Source organism: Saccoglossus kowalevskii, chromosome 11 (assembly GCF_978046115.1).
Source record: "Saccoglossus kowalevskii chromosome 11, keSacKowa6.1, whole genome shotgun sequence".
NCBI classification, from domain to species: Eukaryota; Metazoa; Hemichordata; class Enteropneusta; family Harrimaniidae; genus Saccoglossus; species Saccoglossus kowalevskii.
In genome coordinates, this window is record NC_140651.1 from 31,982,031 (window position 1) to 32,002,262 (window position 20,232).

Below are 20,232 nucleotides of genomic sequence, written 5' to 3' on the forward strand. Positions count from 1 at the left end.
TTTAGGAACTGCCATCAGATGATGATTTTAAGGAAGGATTTATTACAGATTGGCGAGAGGGCACGTCGCATTCCTCCTCGCCGCAAGTTTGTATATATCGATGTTTATCTCGGCGATATATCATACCAAAATAAACGAAGGTCTTACTGAGATTTGATCTCGGTTCGCTGGATTCAAAATCCAGAGTGCTAACCATTACACCATAGGGCCTGTAATACTTCCTGCCAATATACATTTCTATGATGAAAATAAACATTACTCAGAAAGAAAAAATCCTTTCAATGCAATTCGAATACATGTGCGTCACTCAGACATTGACACCTTCTCACGCATTGATATCATGAATGGTATTATTGTTTTAGGAACTGCCATCAGATGATGATTTTAAGGAAGGATTTATTACAGATTGGCGTGAGGGCACGTCGCATTCCTCCTGCTCCGCAAGTTTGTATATATCGATGTTTATCTCGGCGATATATCATACCAAATTAAACGAAGGTCCTACCGAGATTTGAACTCGGATCGCTGGATTCAGAGTCCAGATTGCTAACCATTACACCATAGGGCCTGTAATACTGCATGCTAATATACATTTCTATGTTGAAAAAAAAAACATTACTCAGGAAGATATATCATACCAAAATAAACGAACGTCCTACCGAGATTTGAACTCGGATCGCTGGATTCAGAGTCCAGATTGCTAACCATTACACCATAGGGCCTGTAATATTGCATTCTAATATACATTTCTATGGTGAAAAAAAAAACATTGCTCAGGAAGATAAAAATCTTTTCAACTGAGATGACCGATGCAATTCGAATACCTGTGCGTCACTCAGACATTGACATCATGAATGGTATTATTGTTTTAGGAACTGCCATCAGATGATGATTTTAAGGAAGGATTTATTACAGATTGGCGTGAGGGCACGTCGCATTCCTCCTACGACGCTAGTTTGTATATGTCGATGTTTATCTCGGCGATATATCATACCAAAATAAACGAAGATCCTACCGAGATTTGAACTTGAATCGCTGGATTCAAAGTCGGGAGTGCTAACCATTACACCATAGGACCTGTAATACTTCCTTCCAATATACGTTTCTATGGTGAAAACAAACATTACTCAGAAAGAGAAAAATCCTTTCAACTGAGATGACCGATGCAATTCGAATACCTGTGCGTCACTCAGACATTGACAACGTCTCACGCATTGATATCATGAATGGTATTAGTGTTTTAGGAACTGCCATCAGATGATGATTTTAAGGAAGGATTTATTACAGATTGGCGTGAGGGCACGTCGCATTCCTCCTGCGCCGCAAGTTTGTATATATCGATGTTTATCTCGGCGATATATCATACCAAAATAAACGAAGGTCCTACCGAGATTTGAACTGGGATCGCTGGATTCAAAGTCCTGAGTGCTAACCATTACACCATACGGCCTGTAATACTTCCTTCCAATATACGTTCCTATGGTGAAAACAAACATTACTCAGAAAGATAAAAACCCTTTCAACTGAGATGACCGATGCAATTCGAATACTTGTGCGTCACTCAGACATTGACACCTTCTCACGCATTGATATCATGAATGGTATTATTGTTTTAGGAACTGCCATCAGATGATGATTTTAAGGAAGGATTTATTACAGATTGGCGAGATGGCACGTCGCATTCCTCCTCGCCGCAAGTTTGTATATATCGATGTTTATCTCGGCGATATATCATACCAAAATAAACGAAGGTCCTACCGAGATTTGAACTCGGATAGCAGGATTCAAAGTCCAGAGTGATAACCATTACACCATAGGACCTGTAATACTTCCTTCCTTTATACATTTCTATGGTGAAAACAAACATTACTCAGAAACATAAAAATCCTTTCAACTGAGATGACCGATGCATTTCGAATACCTGTGCGTCACTCAGACATTGACACCTTCTCACGCATTGATATCATGAATGGTATTATTGTTTTAGCAACTGCCCTCAGATGATGATTTTTAGGAAGAATTTATTACAGATTGGAGTGAGGGCACGTCGCATTCCTCCTGCGCCGCAAGTTTGTATAAATCGATGTTTATCTCGGCGATATATCATACCAAAATAAACGAATGTCCTACCGAGATTTGAACTCGTATCGCTGGATTCAGAGTCCAGAGTGCTAACCATTACACCATAGAGCCTGTAATACCATCTTCCAATATACCTTTCTATGGTGAAAACAAATATTACTCAGAAAGATAAAAATCCTTTCAACTGAGATGACCGATGCATTTCGAATACCTGTGCGTCACTCAGACATTGACACATTCTCACGCATTGATATCATGAATGGTATTATTGTTTTAGGAACTGCCATCAGATGATGATTTTAAGGAAGGATTTATTACAGATTGGCGTGAGGGCACGTCGCATTCCTCCTGCGCCGCAAGTTTGTATATATCGATGTTTATTTCAGCATATATCATACCAAAATAAACGAAGGTCCTACCGAGATTTGAACTGGGATCGCTGGATTCAAAGTCCAGAGTGCTAACCATTACACCATAGGACCTGTAATACTTCCTGCCAATATACATTTCTATGATGAAAATAAACATTACTCAGAAAGAAAAAATCCTTTCAATGCAATTCGAATACATGTGCGTCACTCAGACATTGACACCTTCTCACGCATTGATATCATGAATGGTATTATTGTTTTAGGAACTGCCATCAGATGATGATTTTAAGGAAGGATTTATTACAGATTGGCGTGAGGGCACGTCGCATTCCTCCTGCGCCGCAAGTATGTATATATCGATGTTTATTTCAGCGATATATCATACCAAAATAAACGAAGGTCCTACCGAGATTTGAACTCGGATCGCTGGATTCAAAGTCCAGAGTGCTAACCATTACACCATAGGGCCTGTAATACTTCTTTCCAATATACATTTCTATGGTGAAAACAAACATTACTCAGAAAGATAAAAATCCTTTCAACTGAGATGACCGATGCAATTCGAATACCTGTGCGTCACTCAGACATTGACACCTTCTCACGCATTGATATCATGAATGGTATTATTGTTTTAGGAACTGCCATCAGATGATGATTTTAAGGAAGGATTTATTACAGATTGGCGTGAGGGCACGTCGCATTCCTCCTGCTCCGCAAGTTTGTATATATCGATGTTTATCTCGGCGATATATCATACCAAATTAAACGAAGGTCCTACCGAGATTTGAACTCGGATCGCTGGATTCAGAGTCCAGATTGCTAACCATTACACCATAGGGCCTGTAATACTGCATGCTAATATACATTTCTATGTTGAAAAAAAAACATTACTCAGGAAGATATATCATACCAAAATAAACGAACGTCCTACCGAGATTTGAACTCGGATAGCTGGATTCAGAGTCCAGATTGCTAACCATTACACCATAGGGCCTGTAATATTGCATTCTAATATACATTTCTATGGTGAAAAAAAAAACATTGCTCAGGAAGATAAAAATCTTTTCAACTGAGATGACCGATGCAATTCGAATACCTGTGCGTCACTCAGACATTTACATCATGAATGGTATTATTGTTTTAGGAACTGCCATCAGATGATGATTTTAAGGAAGGATTTATTACAGATTGGCGTGAGGGCACGTCGCATTCCTCCTACGACGCTAGTTTGTATATGTCAATGTTTATCTCGGCGATATATCATACCAAAATAAACGAAGGTCCTACCGAGATTTGAACTCGAATCGCTGGATTCAAAGTCGGGAGTGCTAACCATTACACCATAGGACCTGTAATACTTCCTTCCAATATACGTTTCTATGGTGAAAACAAACATTACTCAGAAAGAGAAAAATCCTTTCAACTGAGATGACCGATGCAATTCGAATACCTGTGCGTCACTCAGACATTGACAACGTCTCACGCATTGATATCATGAATGGTATTAGTGTTTTAGGAACTGCCATCAGATGATGATTTTAAGGAAGGATTTATTACAGATTGGCGAGAGGGCACGTCGCATTCCTCCTCGCCGCAAGTTTGTATATATCGATGTTTATCTCGGCGATATATCATACCAAAATAAACGAAGGTCTTACTGAGATTTGATCTCGGTTTGCTGGATTAAAAATCCAGAGTGCTAACCATTACACCATACGGCCTGTAATACTTCCTTCCAATATACGTTCCTATGGTGAAAACAAACATTAATCAGAAAGATAAAAACCCTTTCAACTGAGATGACCGATGCATTTCGAATACCTGTGCGTCACTCAGACATTGACACCTTCTCACGCATTGATATCATGAACGGTATTATTGTTTTAGCAACTGCCATCAGATGATGATTTTAAGGAAGGATTTATTACAGATTGGCGTGAGGGCACGTCGCATTCCTCCTGCGCCGCAAGTTTGTATATATCGATGTTTATCTCGGCGATATATCATACCAAAATAAACGAAGGTCCTACCGAGATTTGAACTCGGATAGCAGGATTCAAAGTCCAGAGTGATAACCATTACACCATAGGACCTGTAATACTTCCTTCCTTTATACATTTCTAAGGTGAAAACAAACATTACTCAGAAACATAAAAATCCTTTCAACTGAGATGACCGATGCATTTCGAATACCTGTGCGTCACTCAGACATTGACACCTTCTCACGCATTGATATCATGAATGGTATTATTGTTTTAGCAACTGCCCTCAGATGATGATTTTTAGGAAGAATTTATTACAGATTGGAGTGAGGGCACGTCGCATTCCTCCTGCGCCGCAAGTTTGTATAAATCGATGTTTATCTCGGCGATATATCATACCAAAATAAACGAATGTCCTACCGAGATTTGAACTCGTATCGCTGGATTCAGAGTCCAGAGTGCTAACCATTACACCATAGAGCCTGTAATACCTCCTTCCAATATACCTTTCTATGGTGAAAACAAATATTACTCAGAAAGATAAAAATCCTTTCAACTGAGATGACCGATGCATTTCGAATACCTGTGCGTCACTCAGACATTGACACTTTCTCACGCATTGATATCATGAATGGTATTATTGTTTTAGGAACTGCCATCAGATGATGATTTTAAGGAAGGATTTATTACAGATTGGCGTGAGGGCACGTCGCATTCCTCCTGCGCCGCATGTTTGTATATATCGATATTTATCTCGGCGATATATCATACCAAAATAAACGAAGGTCCTACCGAGATTTGAACTCGGATCGCTGGATTCAAAGTCCAGAGTGCTAACCATTACACCATAGGACAAGTAATACTTCCTTCCTTTATACATTTCTATGGTGAAAACAAACATTACTCAGAAAGATAAAAATCCTTTCAACTGAGATGACCGATGCATTTCGAATACCTGTGCGTCACTCAGACATTGGCACCTTCTCACGCATTGATATCATGAATGGTATTATTGTTTTAGGAACTGCCATCAGATGATGATTTTAAGGAAGGATTTATTACAGATTGGCGTGAGGGCACGTCGCATTCCTCCTCGCCGCAAGTTTGTATATATCGTTGTTTATTTCAGCATATATCATACCAAAATAAACGAAGGTCCTACCGAGATTTGAACTCGGATCGCTGGATTCAAAATCCAGAGTGCTAACCATTACACCATAGGGCCTGTAATACTTCCTGCCAATATACATTTCTATGATGAAAATAAACATTACTCAGAAAGAAAAAATCCTTTCAATGCAATTCGAATACATGTGCGTCACTCAGACATTGACACCTTCTCACGCATTGATATCATGAATGGTATTATTGTTTTAGGAACTGCCATCAGATGATGATTTTAAGGAAGGATTTATTACAGATTGGCGTGAGGGCACGTCGCATTCCTCCTACGACTCTAGTTTGTATATGTCGATGTTTATCTCGGCGATATATCATACCAAAATAAACGAAGGTCCTACCGAGATTTGAACTCGAATCGCTGGATTCAAAGTCGGGAGTGCTAACCATTACACCATAGGACCTGTAATACTTCCTTCCAATATACGTTTCTATGGTGAAAACAAACATTACTCAGAAAGAGAAAAATCCTTTCAACTGAGATGATCGATGCAATTCGAATACCTGTGCGTCACTCAGACATTGACAACGTCTCACGCATTGATATCATGAATGGTATTAGTGTTTTAGGAACTGCCATCAGATGATGATTTTAAGGAAGGATTTATTACAGATTGGCGAGAGGGCACGTCGCATTCCTCCTCGCCGCAAGTTTGTATATATCGATGTTTATCTCGGCGATATATCATACCAAAATAAACGAAGGTCTTACTGAGATTTGATCTCGGTTCGCTGGATTAAAAATCCAGAGTGCTAACCATTACACCATACGGCCTGTAATACTTCCTTCCAATATACGTTCCTATGGTGAAAACAAACATTAATCAGAAAGATAAAAACCCTTTCAACTGAGATGACCGATGCATTTCGAATACCTGTGCGTCACTCAGACATTGACACCTTCTCACGCATTGATATCATGAACGGTATTATTGTTTTAGCAACTGCCATCAGATGATGATTTTAAGGAAGGATTTATTACAGATTGGCGTGAGGGCACGTCGCATTCCTCCTGCGCCGCAAGTTTGTATATATCGATGTTTATCTCGGCGATATATCATACCAAAATAAACGAAGGTCCTACCGAGATTTGAACTCGGATAGCAGGATTCAAAGTCCAGAGTGATAACCATTACACCATAGGACCTGTAATACTTCCTTCCTTTATACATTTCTAAGGTGAAAACAAACATTACTCAGAAACATAAAAATCCTTTCAACTGAGATGACCGATGCATTTCGAATACCTGTGCGTCACTCAGACATTGACACCTTCTCACGCATTGATATCATGAATGGTATTATTGTTTTAGCAACTGCCCTCAGATGATGATTTTTAGGAAGAATTTATTACAGATTGGAGTGAGGGCACGTCGCATTCCTCCTGCGCCGCAAGTTTGTATAAATCGATGTTTATCTCGGCGATATATCATACCAAAATAAACGAATGTCCTACCGAGATTTGAACTCGTATCGCTGGATTCAGAGTCCAGAGTGCTAACCATTACACCATAGAGCCTGTAATACCTCCTTCCAATATACCTTTCTATGGTGAAAACAAATATTACTCAGAAAGATAAAAATCCTTTCAACTGAGATGACCGATGCATTTCGAATACCTGTGCGTCACTCAGACATTGACACATTCTCACGCATTGATATCATGAATGGTATTATTGTTTTAGGAACTGCCATCAGATGATGATTTTAAGGAAGGATTTATTACAGATTGGCGTGAGGGCACGTCGCATTCCTCCTGCGCCGCAAGTTTGTATATATCGATGTTTATTTCAGCGATATATCATACCAAAATAAACGAAGGTCCTACCGAGATTTGAACTCGGATCGCTGGATTCAAAGTCCAGAGTGCTAACCATTACACCATAGGACCAGTAATACTTCCTTCCTTTATACATTTCTATGGTGAAAACAAACATTACTCAGAAAGATAAAAATCCTTTCAACTGAGATGACCGATGCATTTCGAATACCTGTGCGTCACTCAGACATTGACACCTTCTCACGCATTGATATCATGAATGGTATTATTGTTTTAGGAACTGCCATCAGATGATGATTTTAAGGAAGGATTTTTTACAGATTGGCGAGAGGGCACGTCGCATTCCTCCTCGCCGCAAGTTTGTATATATCGATGTTTATCTCGGCGATATATCATACCAAAATAAACGAAGGTCTTACTGAGATTTGATCTCGGTTCGCTGGATTCAAAATCCAGAGTGCTAACCATTACACCATAGGGCCTGTAATACTTCCTGCCAATATACATTTCTATGATGAAAATAAACATTACTCAGAAAGAAAAAATCCTTTCAATGCAATTCGAATACATGTGCGTCACTCAGACATTGACACCTTCTCACGCATTGATATCATGAATGGTATTATTGTTTTAGGAACTGCCATCAGATGATGATTTTAAGGAAGGATTTATTACAGATTGGCGTGAGGGCACGTCGCATTCCCCCTGCGCCGCAAGTTTGTATATATCGATGTTTATTTCAGCGATATATCATACCAAAATAAACGAAGGTCCTACCGAGATTTGAACTCGGATCGCTGGATTCAAAGTCCAGAGTGCTAACCATTACACCATAGGTCCTGTAATACTTCTTTCCAATATACATTTCTATGGTGAAAACAAACATTACTCAGAAAGATAAAAATCCTTTCAACTGAGATGACCGATGCAATTCGAATACCTGTGCGTCACTCAGACATTGACACATTCTCACGCATTGATATCATGAATGGTATTATTGTTTTAGGAACTGCCATCAGATGATGATTTTAAGGAAGGATTTATTACAGATTGGCGTGAGGGCACGTCGCATTCCTCCTGCGCCGCAAGTTTGTATATATCGATGTTTATTTCAGCATATATCATACCAAAATAAACGAAGGTCCTACCGAGATTTGAACTCGGATCGAGGGATTCAAAGTCCAGAGTGCTAACCATTACACCATAGGACCTGTAATACTTCCTTCCAATATACGTTTCTATGGTGAAAACTAACATTACTCAGAAAGATGAAAATCCTTTCAACTGAGATGACCGATGCAATTCGAATACCTGTGCGTCACTCAGACATTGACACCTTCTCACGCATTGATATCATGAATGGTATTATTGTTTTAGGAACTGCCATCAGATGATGATTTTAAGGAAGGATTTATTACAGATTGGCGTGAGGGCACGTCGCATTCCTCCTGCGCCGCATGTTTGTATATATCGATATTTATCTCGGCGATATATCATACCAAAATAACCGAAGGTCCTACCGAGATTTGAACTCGGATCGCTGGATTCAAAGTCCAGAGTGCTAACCATTACACCATAGGACCAGTAATACTTCCTTCCTTTATACATTTCTATGGTGAAAACAAACATTACTCAGAAAGATAAAAATCCTTTCAACTGAGATGACCGATGCATTTCGAATACCTGTGCGTCACTCAGACATTGACACCTTCTCACGCATTGATATCATGAATGGTATTATTGTTTAGGAACTGCCATCAGATGATGATTTTAAGGAAGGATTTATTACAGATTGGCGAGAGGGCACGTCGCATTCCTCCTCGCCGCAAGTTTGTATATATCGATGTTTATCTCGGCGATATATCATACCAAAATAAACGAAGGTCTTACTGAGATTTGATCTCGGTTCGCTGGATTCAAAATCCAGAGTGCTAACCATTACACCATAGGGCCTGTAATACTTCCTGCCAATATACATTTCTATGATGAAAATAAACATTACTCAGAAAGAAAAAATCCTTTCAATGCAATTCGAATACATGTGCGTCACTCAGACATTGACACCTTCTCACGCATTGATATCATGAATGGTATTATTGTTTTAGGAACTGCCATCAGATGATGATTTTAAGGAAGGATTTATTACAGATTGGCGTGAGGGCACGTCGCATTCCTCCTGCGCCGCAAGTTTGTATATATCGATGTTTATTTCAGCGATATATCATACCAAAATAAACGAAGGTCCTACCGAGATTTGAACTCGGATCGCTGGATTCAAAGTCCAGAGTGCTAACCATTACACCATAGGGCCTGTAATACTTCTTTCCAATATACATTTCTATGGTGAAAACAAACATTACTCAGAAAGATAAAAATCCTTTCAACTGAGATGACCGATGCAATTCGAATACCTGTGCGTCACTCAGACATTGACACCTTCTCACGCATTGATATCATGAATGGTATTATTGTTTTAGGAACTGCCATCAGATGATGATTTTAAGGAAGGATTTATTACAGATTGGCGTGAGGGCACGTCGCATTCCTCCTGCGCCGCAAGTTTGTATATATCGATGTTTATCTCGGCGATATATCATACCAAATTAAACGAAGGTCCTACCGAGATTTGAACTCGGATCGCTGGATTCAGAGTCCAGATTGCTAACCATTACACCATAGGGCCTGTAATACTGCATGCTAATATACATTTCTATGTTGAAAAAAAAACATTACTCAGGAAGATATATCATACCAAAATAAACGAACGTCCTACCGAGATTTGAACTCGGATAGCTGGATTCAGAGTCCAGATTGCTAACCATTACACCATAGGGCCTGTAATATTGCATTCTAATATACATTTCTATGGTGAAAAGAAAAACATTGCTCAGGAAGATAAAAATCTTTTCAACTGAGATGACCGATGCAATTCGAATACCTGTGCGTCACTCAGACATTGACATCATGAATGGTATTATTGTTTTAGGAACTGCCATCAGATGATGATTTTAAGGAAGGATTTATTACAGATTGGCGTGAGGGCACGTCGCATTCCTCCTACGACGCTAGTTTGTATATGTCGATGTTTATCTCGGCGATATATCATACCAAAATAAACGAAGGTCCTACCGAGATTTGAACTCGAATCGCTGGATTCAAAGTCGGGAGTGCTAACCATTACACCATAGGACCTGTAATACTTCCTTCCAATATACGTTTCTATGGTGAAAACAAACATTACTCAGAAAGAGAAAAATCCTTTCAACTGAGATGACCGATGCAATTCGAATACCTGTGCGTCACTCAGACATTGACAACTTCTCACGCATTGATATCATGAATGGTATTAGTGTTTTAGGAACTGCCATCAGATGATGATTTTAAGGAAGGATTTATTACAGATTGGCGTGAGGGCACGTCGCATTCCTCCTGCGCCGCAAGTTTGTATATATCGATGTTTATCTCGGCGATATATCATACCAAAATAAACGAAGGTCCTACCGAGATTTGAACTGGGATCGCTGGATTCAAAGTCCTGAGTGCTAACCATTACACCATACGGCCTTTAATACTTCCTTCCAATATACGTTCCTATGGTGAAAACAAACATTACTCAGAAAGATAAAATCCCTTTCAACTGAGATGACCGATGCAATTCGAATACTTGTGCGTCACTCAGACATTGACACCTTCTCACGCATTGATATCATGAATGGTATTATTGTTTTAGGAACTGTCCTCAGATGATGATTTTAAGGAAGGATTTATTACAGATTGGCGTGAGGGCACGTCGCATTCCTCCTGCGCCGCAAGTTTGTATATATCGATGTTTATCTCGGCGATATATCATACCAAAATAAACGAAGGTCCTACCGAGATTTGAACTGGGATAGCTGGATTCAAAGTCCTGAGTGCTAACCATTACACCATACGGCCTGTAATACTTCCTTCCAATATACGTTCCTATGGTGAAAACAAACACTAATCAGAAAGATAAAAACCCTTTCAACTGAGATGACCGATGCAATTCGAATACCTGTGCGTCACTCAGACATTGACACCTTCTCACGCATTGATATCATGAATGGTATTATTGTTTTAGGAACTGCCATCAGATGATGATTTTAAGGAAGGATTTATTACAGATTGGCGTGAGGGCACGTCGCATTCCTCCTGCGCCGCAAGTTTGTATATATCGATGTTTATCTCGGCGATATATCATACCAAAATAAACGAAGGTCCTACCGAGATTTGAACTCGGATCGCTGGATTCAGATCCCAGAGTGCTAACCATTACAACATAGAGCCTGTAATACTTCCTTTAAATATACGTTTCTATGGTGAAAACAAATATTACTCAGAAAGATAAAAATCCTTTCAACTGAGATGACCGATGTAATTCGAATACATGTGCGTCACACAGACATTGACACCTTCTCACGCATTGATATCATGAATGGTATTCTTGTTTTAGCAACTGCCCTCAGATGATGATTTTTAAGAAGGATTTATTACAGATTGGAGTGAGGGCACGTCGCATTCCTCTTGCGCCGCAAGTTTGTATATATCGATTTTTATCTCGGCGATATATCATACCAAAATAAACAAAGGTCCTACCGAGATTTGAACTCGGATCGCTGGATTCAGAGTCCAGAGTGCTAACCATTACACCATAGAGCCTGTAATACTTCCTTCCAATATACATTTCTATTGTGAAAACAAATATTACTCAGAAAGATAAAAATCCTTTCAACTGAGATGACCGATGCATTTCGAATACCTGTGCGTCACTCAGACATTGACACCTTCTCACGCATTGATATCATGAATGGTATTATTGTTTTAGCAACTGCCATCAGATGATGATTTTAAGGAAGGATTTATTACAGATTGGCGTGTGGGCACGTCGCATTCCTCCTGCGCCGCAAGTTTGTATATATCGATGTTTATCTCGGCGATATATCATACCAAAATAAACGAAGGTCCTACCGAGATTTGAACTCGGATAGCAGGATTCAAAGTCCAGAGTGATAACCATTACACCATAGGACCTGTAATACTTCCTTCCTTTATACATTTCTATGGTGAAAACAATCATTACTCAGAAACATAAAAATCCTTTCAACTGAGATGACCGATGCATTTCGAATACCTGTGCGTCACTCAGACATTGACACCTTCTCACGCATTGATATCATGAATGGTATTATTGTTTTAGCAACTGCCCTCAGATGATGATTTTTAGGAAGAATTTATTACAGATTGGAGTGAGGGCACGTCGCATTCCTCCTGCGCCGCAAGTTTGTATAAAACGATGTTTATCTCGGCGATATATCATACCAAAATAAACGAATGTCCTACCGAGATTTGAACTCGTATCGCTGGATTCAGAGTCCAGAGTGCTAACCATTACACCATAGAGCCTGTAATACTTCCTTCCAATATACGTTCCTATGGTGAAAACAAACATTAATCAGAAAGATAAAAACCCATTCAACTGAGATGACCGATGCAATTCGAATACCTGTGCGTCACTCAGACATTGACACCTTCTCACGCATTGATATCATGAATGGTATTATTGTTTTAGGAACTGCCATCAGATGATGATTTTAAGGAAGGATTTATTACAGATTGGCGTGAGGGCACGTCGCATTCCTCCTGCGCCGCAAGATTGTATATATCGATGTTTATCTCGGCGATATATCATACCAAAATAAACGAAGGTCCTACCGAGATTTGAACTCGGATCGCTGGATTCAGACCCCAGAGTGCTAACCATTACACCATAGAGCCTGTAATACTTCCTTTCAATATACGTTTCTATGGTGAAAACAAATATTACTCAGAAAGATAAAAATCCTTTCAACTGAGATGACCGATGCAATTCGAATACATGTGCGTCACTCAGACATTGACACCTTCTCACGCATTGATATCATGAATGGTATTCTTGTTTTAGCAACTGCCCTCAGATGATGATTTTTAAGAAGGATTTATTACAGATTGGAGTGAGGGCACGTCGCATTCCTCCTGCGCCGCAAGTTTGTATATATCGATTTTTATCTCGGCGATATATCATACCAAAATAAACAAAGGTCCTACCGAGATTTGAACTCGGATCGCTGGATTCAGAGTCCAGAGTGCTAACCATTACACCATAGAGCCTGTAATACCTCCTTCCAATATACCTTTCTATGGTGAAAACAAATATTACTCAGAAAGATAAAAATCCTTTCAACTGAGATGACCGATGCATTTCGAATACCTGTGCGTCACTCAGACATTGACACATTCTCACGCATTGATATCATGAATGGTATTATTGTTTTAGGAACTGCCATCAGATGATGATTTTAAGGAAGGATTTATTACAGATTGGCGTGAGGGCACGTCGCATTCCTCCTGCGCCGCAAGTTTGTATATATCGATGTTTATTTCAGCGATATATCATACCAAAATAAACGAAGGTCCTACCGAGATTTGAACTCGGATCGCTGGATTCAAAGTCCAGAGTGCTAACCATTACACCATAGATCCTGTAATACTTCTTTCCAATATACATTTCTATGGTGAAAACAAACATTACTCAGAAAGATAAAAATCCTTTCAACTGAGATGACCGATGCAATTCGAATACCTGTGCGTCACTCAGACATTGACACATTCTCACGCATTGATATCATGAATGGTATTATTGTTTTAGGAACAGCCATCAGATGATGATTTTAAGGAAGGATTTATTACAGATTGGCGTGAGGGCACGTCGCATTCCTCCTGCGCCGCAAGTTTGTATATATCGATGTTTATTTCAGCATATATCATACCAAAATAAACGAAGGTCCTACCGAGATTTGAACTCGGATCGCTGGATTCAAAGTCCAGAGTGCTAACCATTACACCATAGGACCTGTAACACTTCCTTCCAATATACGTTTCTATGGTGAAAACTAACATTACTCAGAAAGATGAAAATCCTTTCAACTGAGATGACGATGCAATTCGAATACCTGTGCGTCACTCAGACATTGACACCTTCTCACGCATTGATATCATGAATGGTATTATTGTTTTAGGAACTGCCATCAGATGATGATTTTAAGGAAGGATTTATTACAGATTGGCGTGAGGGCACGTCGCATTCCTCCTGCGCCGCATGTTTGTATATATCGATATTTATCTCGGCGATATATCATACCAAAATAACCGAAGGTCCTACCGAGATTTGAACTCGGATCGCTGGATTCAAAGTCCAGAGTGCTAACCATTACACCATAGGACCAGTAATACTTCCTTCCTTTATACATTTCTATGGTGAAAACAAACATTACTCAGAAAGATAAAAATCCTTTCAACTGAGATGACCGATGCAATTCGAATACCTGTGCGTCACTCAGACATTGACACCTTCTCACGCATTGATATCATGAATGGTATTATTGTTTTAGGAACTGCCATCAGATGATGATTTTAAGGAAGGATTTATTACAGATTGGCGTGAGGGCACGTCGCATTCCTCCTGCGCCGCAAGTTTGTATATATCGATGTTTATCTCGGCGATATATCATACCAAATTAAACGAAGGTCCTACCGAGATTTGAACTCGGATCGCTGGATTCAGAGTCCAGATTGCTAACCATTACACCATAGGGCCTGTAATACTGCATGCTAATATACATTTCTATGTTGAAAAAAAAACATTACTCAGGAAGATAAAAACCCTTTCAACTGAGATGACAGATGCAATTCGAATACCTGTGCGTCACTCAGACATTGACATCATGAATGGTATTATTGTTTTAGGAACTGCCATCAGATGATGATTTTAAGGAAGGATTTATTACAGATTGGCGTGAGGGCACGTCGCATTCCTCCTACGACGCTAGTTTGTATATGTCGATGTTTATCTCGGCGATATATCATACCAAAATAAACGAAGGTCCTACCGAGATTTGAACTCGAATCGCTGGATTCAAAGTCGGGAGTGCTAACCATTACACCATAGGACCTGTAATACTTCCTTCCAATATACGTTTCTATGGTGAAAACAAACATTACTCAGAAAGAGAAAAATCCTTTCAACTGAGATGACCGATGCAATTCGAATACCTGTGCGTCACTCAGACATTGACAACTTCTCACGCATTGATATCATGAATGGTATTAGTGTTTTAGGAACTGCCATCAGATGATGATTTTAAGGAAGGATTTATTACAGATTGGCGTGAGGGCACGTCGCATTCATCCTGCGCCGCAAGTTTGTATATATCGATGTTTATCTCGGCGATATATCATACCAAAATAATCGAAGGTCCTACCGAGATTTGAACTGGGATCGCTGGATTCAAAGTCCTGAGTGCTAACGATTACACCATACGGCCTGTAATACTTCCTTCCAATATACGTTCCTATGGTGAAAACAAACATTACTCAGAAAGATAAAAACCCTTTCAACTGAGATGACCGATGCAATTCGAATACTTGTGCGTCACTCAGACATTGACACCTTCTCACGCATTGATATCATGAATGGTATTATTGTTTTAGGAACTGTCCTCAGATGATGATTTAAAGGAAGGATTTATTACAGATTGGCGTGAGGGCACGTCGCATTCCTCCTGCGCCGCAAGTTTGTATATATCGATGTTTATCTCGGCGATATATCATACCAAAATAAACGAAGGTCCTACCGAGATTTGAACTGGGATAGCTGGATTCAAAGTCCTGAGTGCTAACCATTACACCATACGGCCTGTAATACTTCATTCCAATATACGTTCCTATGGTGAAAACAAACACTAATCAGAAAGATAAAAACCCTTTCAACTGAGATGACCGATGCAATTCGAATACCTGTGCGTCACTCAGACATTGACACCTTCTCACGCATTGATATCATGAATGGTATTATTGTTTTAGGAACTGCCATCAGATGATGATTTTAAGGAAGGATTTATTACAGATTGGCGTGAGGGCACGTCGCATTCCTCCTGCGCCGCAAGTTTGTATATATCGATGTTTATCTCGGCGATATATCATACCAAAATAAACGAAGGTCCTACCGAGATTTGAACTCGGATCGCTGGATTCAGATCCCAGAGTGCTAACCATTACACCATAGAGCCTGTAATACTTCCTTTAAATATACGTTTCTATGGTGAAAACAAATATTACTCAGAAAGATAAAAATCCTTTCAACTGAGATGACCGATGTAATTCGAATACATGTGCGTCACTCAGACATTGACACCTTCTCACGCATTGATATCATGAATGGTATTCTTGTTTTAGCAACTGCCCTCAGATGATGATTTTTAAGAAGGATTTATTACAGATTGGAGTGAGGGCACGTCGCATTCCTCTTGCGCCGCAAGTTTGTATATATCGATTTTTATCTCGGCGATATATCATACCAAAATAAACAAAGGTCCTACCGAGATTTGAACTCGGATCGCTGGATTCAGAGTCCAGAGTGCTAACCATTACACCATAGAGCCTGTAATACTTCCTTCCAATATACATTTCTATTGTGAAAACAAATATTACTCAGAAAGATAAAAATCCTTTCAACTGAGATGACCGATGCATTTCGAATACCTGTGCGTCACTCAGACATTGACACCTTCTCACGCATTGATATCATGAATGGTATTATTGTTTTAGCAACTGCCATCAGATGATGATTTTAAGGAAGGATTTATTACAGATTGGCGTGTGGGCACGTCGCATTCCTCCTGCGCCGCAAGTTTGTATATATCGATGTTTATCTCGGCGATATATCATACCAAAATAAACGAAGGTCCTACCGAGATTTGAACTCGGATAGCAGGATTCAAAGTCCAGAGTGATAACCATTACACCATAGGACCTGTAATACTTCCTTCCTTTATACATTTCTATGGTGAAAACAATCATTACTCAGAAACATAAAAATCCTTTCAACTGAGATGACCGATGCATTTCGAATACCTGTGCGTCACTCAGACATTGACACCTTCTCACGCATTGATATCATGAATGGTATTATTGTTTTAGCAACTGCCCTCAGATGATGATTTTTAGGAAGAATTTATTACAGATTGGAGTGAGGGCACGTCGCATTCCTCCTGCGCCGCAAGTTTGTATAAATCGATGTTTATCTCGGCGATATATCATACCAAAATAAACGAATGTCCTACCGAGATTTGAACTCGTATCGCTGGATTCAGAGTCCAGAGTGCTAACCATTACACCATAGAGCCTGTAATACCTCCTTCCAATATACCTTTCTATGGTGAAAACAAATATTACTCAGAAAGATAAAAATCCTTTCAACTGAGATGACCGATGCATTTCGAATACCTGTGCGTCACTCAGACATTGACACATTCTCACGCATTGATATCATGAATGGTATTATTGTTTTAGGAACTGCCATCAGATGATGATTTTAAAGAAGGATTTATTACAGATTGGCGTGAGGGCACGTCGCATTCCTCCTGCGCCGCAAGTTTGTATATATCGATGTTTATCTCGGTGATATATCATACCAAAATAAACGAAGGTACTACCGAGATTTGAACTGGGATCGCTGGATTCAAAGTCCTGAGTGCTAACCATTACACCATACGGCCTGTAATACTTCCTTCCAATATACGTTCCTGGGTGAAAACAAATATTACTCAGAAAGATAAAAATCCTTTCAACTGAGATGACCGATGCATTTCGAATACCTGTGCGTCACTCAGACATTGACACATTCTCACGCATTGATATCATGAATGGTATTATTGTTTTAGGAACTGCCATCAGATGATGATTTTAAGGAAGGATTTATTACAGATTGGCGTGAGGGCACGTCGCATTCCTCCTGCGCCGCATGTTTGTATATATCGATATTTATCTCGGCGATATATCATACCAAAATAAACGAAGGTCCTACCGAGATTTGAACTCGGATCGCTGGATTCAAAGTCCAGAGTGCTAACCATTACACCATAGGACCAGTAATACTTCCTTCCTTTATACATTTCTATGGTGAAAACAAACATTACTCAGAAAGATAAAAATCCTTTCAACTGAGATGACCGATGCATTTCGAATACCTGTGCGTCACTCAGACATTGACACCTTCTCACGCATTGATATCATGAATGGTATTATTGTTTTAGGAACTGCCATCAGATGATGATTTTAAGGAAGGATTTATTACAGATTGGCGAGAGGGCACGTCGCATTCCTCCTCGCCGCAAGTTTGTATATATCGATGTTTATCTCGGCGATATATCATACCAAAATAAACGAAGGTCTTACTGAGATTTGATCTCGGTTCGCTGGATTCAAAATCCAGAGTGCTAACCATTACACCATAGGGCCTGTAATACTTCCTGCCAATATACATTTCTATGATGAAAATAAACATTACTCAGAAAGAAAAAATCCTTTCAATGCAATTCGAATACATGTGCGTCACTCAGACATTGACACCTTCTCACGCATTGATATCATGAATGGTATTATTGTTTTAGGAACTGCCATCAGATGATGATTTTAAGGAAGGATTTATTACAGATTGGCGTGAGGGCACGTCGCATTCCTCCTGCGCCGCAAGTTTGTATATATCGATGTTTATTTCAGCGATATATCATACCAAAATAAACGAAGGTCCTACCGAGATTTGAACTCGGATCGCTGGATTCAAAGTCCAGAGTGCTAACCATTACACCATAGGTCCTGTAATACTTCTTTCCAATATACATTTCTATGGTGAAAACAAACATTACTCAGAAAGATAAAAATCCTTTCAACTGAGATGACCGATGCATTTCGAATACCTGTGCGTCACTCAGACATTGACACCTTCTCACGCATTGATATCATGAATGGTATTATTGTTTTAGGAACTGCCATCAGATGATGATTTTAAGGAAGGATTTATTACAGATTGGCGAGAGGGCACGTCGCATTCCTCCTCGCCGCAAGTTTGTATATATCGATGTTTATCTCGGCGATATATCATACCAAAATAAACGAAGGTCTTACTGAGATTTGATCTCGGTTCGCTGGATTCAAAATCCAGAGTGCTAACCATTACACCATAGGGCCTGTAATACTTCCTGCCAATATACATTTCTATGATGAAAATAAACATTACTCAGAAAGAAAAAATACTTTCAATGCAATTCGAATACATGTGCGTCACTCAGACATTGACACCTTCTCACGCATTGATATCATGAATGGTATTATTGTTTTAGGAACTGCCATCAGATGATGATTTTAAGGAAGGATTTATTACAGATTGGCGTGAGGGCACGTCGCATTCCTCCTGCGCCGCAAGTTTGTATATATCGATGTTTATTTCAGCGATATATCATACCAAAATAAACGAAGGTCCTACCGAGATTTGAACTCGGATCGCTGGATTCAAAGTCCAGAGTGCTAACCATTACACCATAGGTCCTGTAATACTTCTTTCCAATATACATTTCTATGGTGAAAACAAACATTACTCAGAAAGATAAAAATCCTTTCAACTGAGATGACCGATGCAATTCGAATACCTGTGCGTCACTCAGACATTGACACATTCTCACGCATTGATATCATGAATGGTATTATTGTTTTAGGAACTGCCATCAGATGATGATTTTAAGGAAGGATTTATTACAGATTGGCGTGAGGGCACGTCGCATTCCTCCTGCGCCGCAAGTTTGTATATATCGATGTTTATTTCAGCATATATCATACCAAAATAAACGAAGGTCCTACCGAGATTTGAACTCGGATCGCTGGATTCAAAGTCCAGAGTGCTAACCATTACACCATAGGACCTGTAACACTTCCTTCCAATATACGT

General features: G+C 39.5%; 22 non-coding genes across 22 annotated transcripts; all 22 read right to left on the reverse strand.

Moving 5' to 3' along the window:
- Nucleotides 1–496: 496 nt before the first annotated feature.
- TRNAQ-CUG (transfer RNA glutamine (anticodon CUG)) lies at nt 497–568 on the reverse strand. Its single transcript has one exon. It is a non-coding gene; the product is annotated as a tRNA-Gln (tRNA).
- Nucleotides 569–2,492: 1,924 nt separating this feature from the next.
- On the reverse strand, nt 2,493–2,564 carry TRNAQ-UUG (transfer RNA glutamine (anticodon UUG)). The gene has a single exon. It is a non-coding gene; the product is annotated as a tRNA-Gln (tRNA).
- Nucleotides 2,565–2,850: 286 nt separating this feature from the next.
- TRNAQ-UUG (transfer RNA glutamine (anticodon UUG)) lies at nt 2,851–2,922 on the reverse strand. Its single transcript has one exon. It is a non-coding gene; the product is annotated as a tRNA-Gln (tRNA).
- A 300-nt stretch (nt 2,923–3,222) lies between these two features.
- TRNAQ-CUG (transfer RNA glutamine (anticodon CUG)) lies at nt 3,223–3,294 on the reverse strand. Its single transcript has one exon. It is a non-coding gene; the product is annotated as a tRNA-Gln (tRNA).
- Nucleotides 3,295–5,218: 1,924 nt separating this feature from the next.
- TRNAQ-UUG (transfer RNA glutamine (anticodon UUG)) lies at nt 5,219–5,290 on the reverse strand. Its single transcript has one exon. It is a non-coding gene; the product is annotated as a tRNA-Gln (tRNA).
- Nucleotides 5,291–5,588: 298 nt separating this feature from the next.
- On the reverse strand, nt 5,589–5,660 carry TRNAQ-UUG (transfer RNA glutamine (anticodon UUG)). The gene has a single exon. It is a non-coding gene; the product is annotated as a tRNA-Gln (tRNA).
- A 1,773-nt stretch (nt 5,661–7,433) lies between these two features.
- Nucleotides 7,434–7,505, reverse strand: TRNAQ-UUG (transfer RNA glutamine (anticodon UUG)). The gene has a single exon. It is a non-coding gene; the product is annotated as a tRNA-Gln (tRNA).
- A 657-nt stretch (nt 7,506–8,162) lies between these two features.
- Nucleotides 8,163–8,234, reverse strand: TRNAQ-UUG (transfer RNA glutamine (anticodon UUG)). The gene has a single exon. It is a non-coding gene; the product is annotated as a tRNA-Gln (tRNA).
- Nucleotides 8,235–8,905: 671 nt separating this feature from the next.
- On the reverse strand, nt 8,906–8,977 carry TRNAQ-UUG (transfer RNA glutamine (anticodon UUG)). Its single transcript has one exon. It is a non-coding gene; the product is annotated as a tRNA-Gln (tRNA).
- Nucleotides 8,978–9,633: 656 nt separating this feature from the next.
- On the reverse strand, nt 9,634–9,705 carry TRNAQ-UUG (transfer RNA glutamine (anticodon UUG)). Its single transcript has one exon. It is a non-coding gene; the product is annotated as a tRNA-Gln (tRNA).
- Nucleotides 9,706–10,005: 300 nt separating this feature from the next.
- Nucleotides 10,006–10,077, reverse strand: TRNAQ-CUG (transfer RNA glutamine (anticodon CUG)). The gene has a single exon. It is a non-coding gene; the product is annotated as a tRNA-Gln (tRNA).
- Nucleotides 10,078–12,002: 1,925 nt separating this feature from the next.
- Nucleotides 12,003–12,074, reverse strand: TRNAQ-CUG (transfer RNA glutamine (anticodon CUG)). Its single transcript has one exon. It is a non-coding gene; the product is annotated as a tRNA-Gln (tRNA).
- A 1,416-nt stretch (nt 12,075–13,490) lies between these two features.
- Nucleotides 13,491–13,562, reverse strand: TRNAQ-CUG (transfer RNA glutamine (anticodon CUG)). The gene has a single exon. It is a non-coding gene; the product is annotated as a tRNA-Gln (tRNA).
- A 300-nt stretch (nt 13,563–13,862) lies between these two features.
- On the reverse strand, nt 13,863–13,934 carry TRNAQ-UUG (transfer RNA glutamine (anticodon UUG)). The gene has a single exon. It is a non-coding gene; the product is annotated as a tRNA-Gln (tRNA).
- A 299-nt stretch (nt 13,935–14,233) lies between these two features.
- On the reverse strand, nt 14,234–14,305 carry TRNAQ-UUG (transfer RNA glutamine (anticodon UUG)). The gene has a single exon. It is a non-coding gene; the product is annotated as a tRNA-Gln (tRNA).
- A 299-nt stretch (nt 14,306–14,604) lies between these two features.
- TRNAQ-UUG (transfer RNA glutamine (anticodon UUG)) lies at nt 14,605–14,676 on the reverse strand. Its single transcript has one exon. It is a non-coding gene; the product is annotated as a tRNA-Gln (tRNA).
- A 300-nt stretch (nt 14,677–14,976) lies between these two features.
- TRNAQ-CUG (transfer RNA glutamine (anticodon CUG)) lies at nt 14,977–15,048 on the reverse strand. Its single transcript has one exon. It is a non-coding gene; the product is annotated as a tRNA-Gln (tRNA).
- Nucleotides 15,049–16,819: 1,771 nt separating this feature from the next.
- TRNAQ-CUG (transfer RNA glutamine (anticodon CUG)) lies at nt 16,820–16,891 on the reverse strand. Its single transcript has one exon. It is a non-coding gene; the product is annotated as a tRNA-Gln (tRNA).
- Nucleotides 16,892–18,306: 1,415 nt separating this feature from the next.
- On the reverse strand, nt 18,307–18,378 carry TRNAQ-UUG (transfer RNA glutamine (anticodon UUG)). The gene has a single exon. It is a non-coding gene; the product is annotated as a tRNA-Gln (tRNA).
- Nucleotides 18,379–19,035: 657 nt separating this feature from the next.
- TRNAQ-UUG (transfer RNA glutamine (anticodon UUG)) lies at nt 19,036–19,107 on the reverse strand. Its single transcript has one exon. It is a non-coding gene; the product is annotated as a tRNA-Gln (tRNA).
- A 657-nt stretch (nt 19,108–19,764) lies between these two features.
- Nucleotides 19,765–19,836, reverse strand: TRNAQ-UUG (transfer RNA glutamine (anticodon UUG)). Its single transcript has one exon. It is a non-coding gene; the product is annotated as a tRNA-Gln (tRNA).
- A 299-nt stretch (nt 19,837–20,135) lies between these two features.
- TRNAQ-UUG (transfer RNA glutamine (anticodon UUG)) lies at nt 20,136–20,207 on the reverse strand. Its single transcript has one exon. It is a non-coding gene; the product is annotated as a tRNA-Gln (tRNA).
- Nucleotides 20,208–20,232: the final 25 nt, after the last annotated feature.